Raw genomic sequence first — 11,024 nt, 5'->3', positions numbered from 1 at the left:
CCCATTTGTGACGTGATTGATGTCTCACAAGTCGTGGAGTCTACAGGGTAGACGTGTTTTGATTAGTCAATTGTTGACTGATTAGACAATGAGTCTAAGTTTGGTGAATCAAGCATGGATGGTGAATGCTCGGCGATTCATGAGTTGAACATGTAGTTCTATGAAAAGATGTCAGTATGATGGATTACCAACTAGTTGAGCGATTGAGCAAGTATTGCTCAATTCTGCGAATTACGAGAATTTAATGAGCAACTAAGCAAGTATTGCTCAATTCTGCAAATATTGAGAATTTGATGGACAACTGAGCAAGTATTGCTCATCTCTGCAAATTACTGAACATTGAGAATTTGATGGTCAACTGAGGAAGTATTGCTCAATTCACCAAATTAACGATTTTGATAATCTGGCGTGCAACTGAGCAAGTATTGCTCAGTTCGACGAATTATCGATGAATTACCGAATATTGATTATATTCGGGTAATCGAGCAAGTGTTGCTCGATTCAACCAATTATTTACTGGTGACATGACCTAGTAAAATATCAATTAAAATATTGATGTTGATTAGTGAATCAATGTAAATTTTATTAGTGTTCGAAGAGTGCTCAGAATGATGGTTTCACAGAGCGTTCATTCGAAAACCCTAATTTTTTGGTCAATCCTCCATCAATTGGGGAATTGCTGAAAATTGATCATGAATCAGAGGGAAAAACCACATGGGATGAGGATTATCCATGTGGTGCCCAGTGCTCGAGTGAGCACGCACCAGGATTCTCAGTTTTAGAGTTGGTGAGAAATCATGAATAAATGGTGGATTCACCATTTACTGAAAATATTGCTGGGTTCATCATTAGGTGTAAAAACTAGGTATGAGAGATAGGACCAACCAAGAGGGCATGGGACCGGCTCTTGGTGGTCACGTGACCGATTGTTGGTCGTTTGGAGGATTCTCCTGTTGGTTGGAGAGAGTTCGGGCCCAGTATGAGCAATTGAGCAAATTAGGTCAGAATTGCGAACACGTGTGGGACCGGCTTCGTGCAAGCCCTAAGAACGTCCTAGTAGGTCATAGAGGCACACACGTGTTACCATGATACACGTGTCTCCATACTGAGAGTTTCAGTATTTTCTGATGCGCATTTGAGCAATATCGTGAATTTTCAAAAGAGTTTCATCTTGGCTGAGAATTCTCGATTTTTTGGTGGAATGAGCATGTATGCTCAATTCATCAATATTTTAAAAATATTAAAATAAGAATGTTTTAATATTTAAAATTGTCGTGAGAGGCTAGCCGGCCGTGTAACCATGTTGGCTTTTGGTTTTTTGTGATTCGAGCAATATTTGAGAAAATATGGAGCACTCACTAATTTTGCCCAAACCCGGGGTTTCATGAGTTGAGGGAAATAATAATTATGAAAAATTAGGGATTGTAAGGTGTGGGACCGACCATGGCTAGGGCATGGCCGACCGGCCAAGTTGCCCGGTCCTGCACACCTTTCCCTATTTTATTATTATTTTTCATGAATCCTTGAAGTTATGGAGAGTCCTTGAAGATATGGAGAATCCATGAAGTTTTGACATAATATTATAAAAAAGCTAAGGATTGTGAGGTGTGGGACTGGCCACGGCTTGGGCATGGTCGGCCGGCTGGGTTTCCCTGTCCCGCACACCTCTCCTTATTTTATAATTTATTTTGTGAATCCACCAAGTTATGGAGAACTCATGAGTTTTGCAAATTAGGAATTTTTTTGCCAAGATGGAGAAGTCTTCATGAGTTTATGAAAACAACGAAAATAAGGAAAAAATAATGGGGAAGCGGGGGACCGGCCATGGCTAGGGCACGGCCGGCCGGCCGGTGGGCCCGGCCCATGGGCGCTTCTCCATTATTTTATTATTATTATTTTCTCTCTCCTGTTTTGTGTAGAATTACCCATTGTTTCATGTTTTTGGATTCTCGTTCGCGCATCCGGGTGCTCAGGCGTGCATCATTGTCGAGTACACTTGCACCATTTTTGTGGGGCTTACTCAGTGATGGTCCAGATGCCAGTTGTTGAGTATTTATTACTAATTTATGAAATTCAGTGGAGAATAATTCATGAAACTAAGTAATAAAAATAAATAGTTGTTCATTATTAATTCATAGGATCAGATGTGGATTCGACTATGAATTCAGAATAATAAAACGAGCATTACCATCCTATGGGATCGTGGATTCGACCATAGAATCGGAGTAATTAAGATTTATCCATTACCATTTATGAGACCAGTTGTGGATTCGATCATGAAATCGGAGTAATGAGATAATACAGTTGTTTCATTTCTATTCTATGAGATCAAGTCGTGGATTCGATCATAGAATCAGAGCAATTGTTATTGCTATTCCATGGGATCAGGCCGTGGATCCGACCATGGAATAGGAGCAATGATAGATTATTCTGGGAATTCAGTAGTGAATGTCACGACATAGGTAATCTACTTCAGAAAAGATATTAGCCAGTCAAAGCGTCACATCTATTCTGAGTGGTGCACGGTCAGGGAGTCACAATGTTGTTTACGACCTGAAGGCGTTAGTGTTCTCAATCTACGGAGAACTGCCTGAATCTGTGCACTCTCTCCACATAATCAGGGAACGGTGAAGTGTCACCGACGTCCTGAAGGCGTCCGCCGCCCAACTATTCTTCTATGTGGAGGTGGGTCACTCTCCTGCAGTCAGCGAACAGTGAGTATCACCGACGTCCTGAAGGCGTTAAGTCCTCAATCTACAGAGAACCGCCCAAATATGTTATTCTGCATAGAGGGCACGATGAAATTCCAGGGATCGAACGCTCAGCTAGTGGAGGCTCTTCGAAAACATATTCATCATGGCTTCGTAAAATATGAATCGTTGCATGCCTGAAAGCCGCGTCAAAAACATGCCTCATGATTTTATGGTTTTGCCCTTTGTTGAAAATCCACCATCTACATTAAGTTCCCTGCTTAGTGGGGAACAATCATGTTCTGCAGTATGCATTAAATGGTGATTTTCAGTCGACGAGATCAGTGGTTGAACTCAGTCTACAAAGGTAGTTTCAGAATCCTCGATTTACCCCAATGATGCCATGTACGAGCAAATGCGCGGATGAGGACTCTGATAGTAAGGTGGAGTGTCATCTCATGAGCGTGGAGAGATGAGCCACTGCTGAGTTGGGCGTTCGGAAGCTTAGTTATGGTCGATTTAGGATTTGGGGTCCGAGCCCAAAAAAGGAAACCCATGTTTTATTAGGTTTTGGAAATAAATTTGACATAAAAGGGAAGAAGCCCTAAAATTCTTTTTTGTGTTTTGATTGACCGACCACTCTTCTCCTCACCATCACTTCACGAGCAGTAGCAGGAAAATTCACCATAGCCAGTAGCACCCTGCCCGTCCGATCACCGCCGGCCGAATTCCGTTCGGCGCCGACAGGTAAGTTCGTGATTTATTTATTTTTTGCCGTTGTTTTTATGATTTATGAGTTGTCCATAAAACCAAAATTCCATGGCCATATGCATATGATTTATGAAGTATTTTTAGAAAACGTATGTATATGCACGTTTGTTCGTTAGTCGGAGGAACGAGCAAAAAATCCCTAATATGGAAGAGACACATAAAACTTTGAATAGATATGACCTAGTTGCAGTAGCAAAAGGTTTTGTTTATTAGGTTTCATGAAAACCCAAGTTGTTTTTGGAATCACGAACTTTGCAAACACTTTTGAGAACGTAGGTTTGTTCGTAAAAGTAGTAAATAATAATCCTTAGAGTTAAAAGAATTTTGAAAAGACCTAGAGTTCATGATGAAAATTTGTTTGAGAACTTTCGAAATTTTATTTGAAGTATGGAGAGTTCTTCAAAATAGAAAAGTCCCTCGTTTCACAGACGAATGCTCGATTGAGCAAAAAGTTTTTTTTATTTATTCTCCTGAGTTTGCTAACTCACGGATTTTTTTTGTGTGCGTGCGTGACTTATTCACGCACTATGGAATAAAAATTGAGTTTTTGAAAATACATAATTTATGAACTTGGTGAATTCACAGTGTATGTGTGAATTCAACGATTTTATAGCGTATGTACACGCAAAAATCAGCGAGTGCTCACATAAAAGGTTATGTGAATTACTCATAGTTTCTCGAAAAGTCAGTGTTGACTCTTGAATAATATGTTTTATGCTCGATTTTGCAGGTTTGAAAGAACGAGCAAGTTTTGGGGGTTTTACGTTGTTATCACTAAGTTCGTGAAATCGTAAATAGGTGAGAATTGAGGAATACCATTTTTGCAGACGTTGACTGTCTTGTCGCTTTAATTCCATTGTATTGATGAAATTCATGTATGGATGTTGCAGCAACTTGCAAAATGGCTGAATCCCGTAGTGTTTCTGAAGATGATGCTTCTTCGAGAGATGATGTTTCCACAGACGCCTCTTCCAGAGATGATGGTTCCTCCAGAAATGATGATTCTGAGATTTCTAAGGAGAAAGAGGGAAGTCCCAAGACTAAAAACATTCCCACCGCTAAAGACAAATTCTTTGTATATCTGTATAGACCTGAGAAACGTCCCTTAGGCTCCTCATTTCGCTTGCTGATAAATCCCAGGATCGCTAATCAGAATAAATTGGCGTCTCCCCAAGCAGTAATTCGGTTTTGTCTGCAAGGGAAACACTTCACGGCTTCTCAGGTGGAGTTCAAGCTTTCTCGGAGACCTCTGATGCATTTCTATGGATGGGCAAGGAACATGTTAGGTCACAGCCGTGTGAGGGCCATATTGTATAGTGCCCAGGTGACTCGAGCCATTGAAGCTGCTGGAGATTTGATCATCAACCAAGATATACCAGGTATGGCATCCTTGCTCGCCCGTTGGTGCGTTCCCACTCACACGTTTATATGCAGATGGGGAGAATTCACCATTACTCTAGAAGATGTAGTTGCTTTGTTGCATCTTCCGATTACTGGCAATTTTCCTGAAGAACTTTAGATAGAGGAGAAGGAGATATCTGACGTATTAGAAGCCAAGATGCACGAATTCAATGAGTCACCCACATCTTGCTATGCTCGATAGTTATCACACTGGTGGCCAAGAGATAGAACTCCTGAAGGACCGGTTGATGGCATTTTCAAAATTGCGGCTTTCTTGTGTCTGTGGCTCTCCAGGGATATCTTTGAAGATTGTGGACACTTGCTGAAGCCGTTTGTGATTCTCTTTGCCATTAAGATGGCCAAAGGTGAGAAAATTCCCATTGGCAGTCTATTTTTAGGTTCTTTGTTCGCCAACTTGGACTCTTTAGTTATAGACTCCAGTACTTCTGATGGCTTCATGAAAGTTGAGACGTATGTCAATACCATGTTTCTCGAAGCCTTGATGTGGGAGCATCTTGAGAGTTAAGCCCCAATTCCCCGTAGCATTTTGCAAGGACGCAAGGTCGACACTCGTCATTCCCTCCTTGAGGAGAATAATGCTAGGATCATGCGCTGGTCTAGAAAACAACCACAATATAAGATATGCATTACTGACGTTTTGGACATTGAGTCTGAGTTCAACTTCCTCCCCTGGGTGTCGGTTCCTTCTCTATTCTCAAAATTGATCACTTTTAATTTTGCTGAAGAGAATATCATGTTGAGAACCGGTGCTGGTCTGAGCGAAGGAGAGAGGTTTTTTGTATTGAGTTGCACTCCTGGTTTCTTGATATCAGTAATGAACGGAGGATTCCAGGTTGAAGAATATAACATTGATAGAGCCGCTAGACAGATGGGACTTGATCAATGCGTTGCGGGGCATCGAACAAACAAGCCAGAGATTGAGTACCTGAAGGCTCACTTAGACGGCACCCATGTGGAAGGAAATAAATATTTATTCCCATGTTCTGACCGAGACACCTTCGTAACTCCTGGTTATATAGACTTTTGGCGTCAGCAACTTGAGCGTGTATACAAGTTTCTAATGGATGTTCAGTCCCTAATTCAAGAGTTCCCCTCTTCTGACATGATTTCCGGTCGACCCAGGCTGAGATACCTTCCTGGTGGTGATAAGAGGAAAACGTCTCCGAATGCGTCACAAGTAAGTCTCCTTTTTAATGATTTCAGCTGAAGTATGCCGATCACGTTTTAATTGCATTGATGTACTTGTGATAGGGTGGTCGTGTTATGAGGCCTCGAATCGACGTAACCTCTCCAAACTTTCAAGAAAGTCCCCAGGGAGGAGAAGGCAGGAGTAAGACATCTCATAGAATGATACCAAACAATATACAGTCTCCTGCCGCTTCTTTGGTGAGTTGTTAGCGCTTTTCTTCATTGTAACTTCCTCGTCCATGTAATTAGGATCTTAAAAGAATATTTTCAATCCATTCCAGAATTTTGCTCCATTGGTTATTGATGGTATCTGTTTTTCTCCTGGTCGAACAATTCAGGAATCCAGCACTGAGGAGGTTGACGTAAGTATTCCCTTTTCGCACTGATAATTGTAACGTGCCTTAGGATGAATGAGTGATGATTGTTGTTGATGTGTCCAGGAGGAAATCACTGTGGATAAGGAGCATGTTGATGAAGCACATTCCTCCTTGGATCATGGAAGCATGGAGAGTTCCCGAAATCCCAAATCAAATGAAGATAACGGAGTTTCCAATGGAGATTCCAACATTGTCGAGCCCTCAAATGGTTTAGAGACTCCTCTAGTAATTATTTCTCCTGTGGTCTCTTCATATAAGTATGAGGTTGCTGATTGTGCATGAATGAATGAGAACCCATATGAATATATGAATAATTTTGCCAAAATACGTCACCAGAAAATTTCAGACTTCAGCTTTTAATGAAAACACCGTAAAAACTTCGTTTGGTGTCGGATTTTTAATATCTGCATATGCATACTCAATCCCAAGAAATTTCCAAGCTTTATAAAAGAATATTTTTGAATTTTGAGAATGTTTAGGGCCTTAAAAAGGCGAAAAAGTAAAGTTCCAGAAGACTTTCAGAACTTTTCCAGATTGCATGTAGTCCAATGTTTTGGCCTCATCTCCTTGCTCGTTCATCCAATTGTTATGAAATTTTGACATGTTGTAGAGGACTTCCATAAGAAGAGAATGGTATATAGTCTAACTCTATATTCCACACCAATTGCTCCCAGTTCGTCATTGAACACAGGGCAGTGTAAATTTTCTTCAGCTGCGTCTCTTTGAAAATGTGTTTCACGACTTTTATGCTACTTATACATGTCTTAGATGCATAATAAGGAACTTAGATGATGTTAGTTCACTTAATTGCTTAATTTTATGGTTGTATTGGATTTACACACTTGGATCATTCTAATCCCATGTAATCTTCGCATTAGGTGCCGAATGTCGAAGTTGGGAATCATGGATCCAATAATGACGGTTTGGGCAATCCTGGAGCTTTCGGCGATGAAAATCCCATCCCTGCACCTCAAGGTCATGAAGTGCTGATTGTTTATGCCGCGGAGGTTGTGGAAACTCCAATTGTGCCTGAGATGGTGGAATCCGAACCAAGAATAGCAGAAGCTGCTTCGTCTGAAGTTGCCTCTATGAGTGTTGACGCTGCTCCAGTAATTGAGAAACGTATGATAGGGCATGAATATCCCAATGCAGGGATTGCTTTTGCTCTTCCATTCGGTGAGACACTCCCAAATCACACATTAGTTGGTGGATTTAGCGTTCCCACTGGGCACATTGCTATGTACGAGAAATTGTGGAAGATGTATGACCATATTGTTGTTAAGGAAGATCCAGAGCATAGCTATTTTTTGACAAGGCAATTAGAGAACATATTGCTTGTAATAGATGATATTCGTACCAGGGCCATAAGTACTGTGACTCGAGATGTACTCTTTGATTGGAAGTACAACTTGGAGAGTTGTGAGAGACTTGGCCTTAACTTGAAGTGGCTTCGTCAGAAGATTAACATCATCAAGGATGCAGTAGTGAAGAACATCCCTTTTACCAGTAGTGCCGTGACAAAGAAAATGATTGAGATTACTGAGCTGATCGAAAAGCTGGAGTTGGAGAAAGCGGCTTTCCAAGTCTTGGAGAATGCTGAGAAGCAAAACTCATTCTTTGATGGCTTTCTTTAATTTCCTTTCCATAATCTCATGAACATTGAACTTCCGAGAGATGTGAGGTTTTATTTGGGTTTTTGATAGGTTCTGAATTTATGAGCGGCTGAGGATTTTCTTTTGGATTTTGGATTTGATAGAGATCTTTCTTAAATAAAAGACTTTGATAGATTGCTGAATTTCAAATACTGAGTGCAAGTATGCACACATTTTGGAGGAACTGAAAATACAAGTAAAAGAAAATCCTAAGGTGTAAACGTCAGATGTTTTGAGCGTTTTCCTTGGATATAAAACATCCAATGTTGAATGATTTATGCGTTGAAAATATTGAGCCAATTCTCATGAATTACTGGTACACTCGTCTTGCCTTTGATGTCAGCCAATTTGTAATATCCTCCAGCAACCGACTTAGCAACCATAAAAGGTCCTTCCCAGTTCGAATTCTTTGCGGAATGCAAATTGCGTCTGGTTTCCTTAAGAACTAAATCTCCTTCATGAAATTTGTTAGGCTTAGTTGCCCGTGCCTTGAATATTTTTTGCTGGTTTGGAATTTCTCGTGGATTCCATGTTGGTGGAGCTTTCCAATTCTGCGGTACATGTGGACATTCATGCAAGAAAGAGTATGCTGGGTATCGCTTGTCGAACTTAGCCAGGTTTTCAGCGATAAAACTTTCAATGGGGTGTATAGTTGGAAGGGACTCCAACCATTCAGTGTAATATTGCTGAGGTGAGACTATCCACTCATAGCGTTTGATGATGGCTTGGTCGTGAGTGAGATTAAGTCCCCGGACTAGGGTAGCATACTTGAAAGTTGGTAATACATATGAATTATGAGGAATAAAACTTGCCTGAGTGCGGAACCTCCTGACGAATTCGTTGGGGCTTTCCTCAGGTTTTTGCGTGAATTCCATCAAAGCTTCGACCTTTTCCAAATGCTCGAAAGGTTGATCATCCTCTGATTCAGAGCTTTCTTCTTCGGCGGAGAAGTGTGAAACTGAGGATGAAGATATCGTGGCAACTTTTCCATCATGAATCCATGCTCGCCCAAGAACCATGTCGTATCCAGGATCTTCTTTGATTATGAAGAATTTAGTTTCTGTCCAGGTAGAATCACTTCTTATGTTGAGAATGTAGCCGTAAGCATCCCTGGAGATTCCTTCATGATCTCTAATTGAGATAGGAGAATGAGTTGCTTCTTGACGAGTGATGCCAGCAGCTCTGAGGGTTTTCAAAGGGATGATGTTAACAGCAGTACCAACGTCGACTAATGCTCGTTTGAATTCATTTCCCTTGAGATGCGCCATGGTGAGAATTCCCCAGTCGTACATTTTCTTGTCTATCACTAGAGGCTCAGGGAATGTCTTCTGAATTGTCAGTCGTTTGCCTGACACAATATGGTTTAGTGCAGCAAACATATCGTCTCTTTGAGATATTGACAAGTATAGCAACTCGTAGACGTGTTCAATTAAGGATTGAACTGCTTCCTTGACCGGCTGCTCGGAGAGTGCGAATGTTCTGATTGGGAGAGGATTTATGTGCACTCCCTCAGTCCTTAGTTCCCCTGAGTCGGCCTTTTCTTTGATAATGCGCTTCAAATTTCTGCAATCACTTGTTGGATGACTGACATACCTATGGAAATGGCAGTAGCGTGCGTTTTCCATTTGTTCCGCGGTTGGTTCCTTTTTGACAGGAGGTAGTTTGATTGCACCCGTCTTGGATCCAGACTTCCAGTAGTTCGATCACTTCTTCAATGGGAAAAGGGAAATCAGGAACTTCCTCATCATTCTGTTGAGGTTGTGCGTTCCTAGTCTGGTTGTCCTTCCTTGGAGCTTTTGGAGGGTGAGACATTGGAGAAACATTCTTATGTTGCTGTGCGTCGGCTTTTCTCTTGCTCCCTTCAGCAATATTCATGGAAGCTTCAACGTTGTACTGCTTGTTGATCAGACGCCGAGAGGTGCTGCTTCAATTGTCTTTCGATTCCTCCACTTTGACAGTTTTAGTTCTTTCGAGCAAGGAAGGAGCGGTAGTCGCTGATCGCTTGGCCGCTTCATGAAGTTTTGAAAAGGTTTGAAAGCGAAGATTCTCCAGCAAATCTCTGTAAACTGGGATCATGCCATTGATGCACAAGTCCACCAGTTGTTGTTCAGTAACGTTGGGATCATGACAATCCAAAGCTTGAACTCGGAACCTCTTCACATAATCATTTGGATTTTCCGCAGTATTCTGAGCCATCCTTCCCAACTCAGAAAAAGTAATTTGCTCAGAGACAAAAAAGTATTTCCTGTAGAAAGCATTGATCATTTCTCCCCAATTAGCTATGCTCCCTGGTGCGATGTTGTTGTACCAGGTATATGCTCGACCCGTCAGGGATTTTGAAAACTCATTCAAGCGGAAAACATGGTTGTGTTTATGCTCTCCTAATGCTTCCAAGAATCGAGAAACGTGTTCTCGGGCATTCCCCGTTCCGTTGTAGAGTGTGAACGTTGGAGAAGTGTAGCCCTTTGGGAGAGGGATCCATTGTGTGGCTGCAGGGTATGGAGGCTGATGACGGTGCACGGTCGTTGTATGACCCCTTCCTCGATTCTCCATAAAACTCTCCAAGTCTTCACGGGTGATGAAACCGGCAGGTTGAGGTTCTGCAGCTTTGCGGGTTTCATCGTCATCAGGGACTGGAATAACCTCAGGATCGGTATTTGAAGAAGTTTCCTTGTCTTTTCCCTTCTGTTGAGTTTTGTCTGACATTTTGTCAGTGAGAATTTTGAGATAGTTGAACAGTTCCTTCTGAGTAGCAGCCATGTCAGTTTGATTCTTGGCGAGAACTTCTTGGACCTTCATGAGATCGCCTATGGTAGGCGGATTTTCTCTGATTTCTTCTGGATGTTGTTGTAGTAATTCGATTGCGGTAAATAAGAGTTCGTTACTCGGACTTGAAAAGATATTTAAAACAAAAATATATACAC

The sequence above is a fragment of the Papaver somniferum genome, chromosome 3 (genome assembly GCF_003573695.1).
Source record: "Papaver somniferum cultivar HN1 chromosome 3, ASM357369v1, whole genome shotgun sequence".
Classification (NCBI taxonomy): domain Eukaryota; kingdom Viridiplantae; phylum Streptophyta; class Magnoliopsida; order Ranunculales; family Papaveraceae; genus Papaver; species Papaver somniferum.
Note: the sequence above shows the minus strand (reverse complement) of the source record.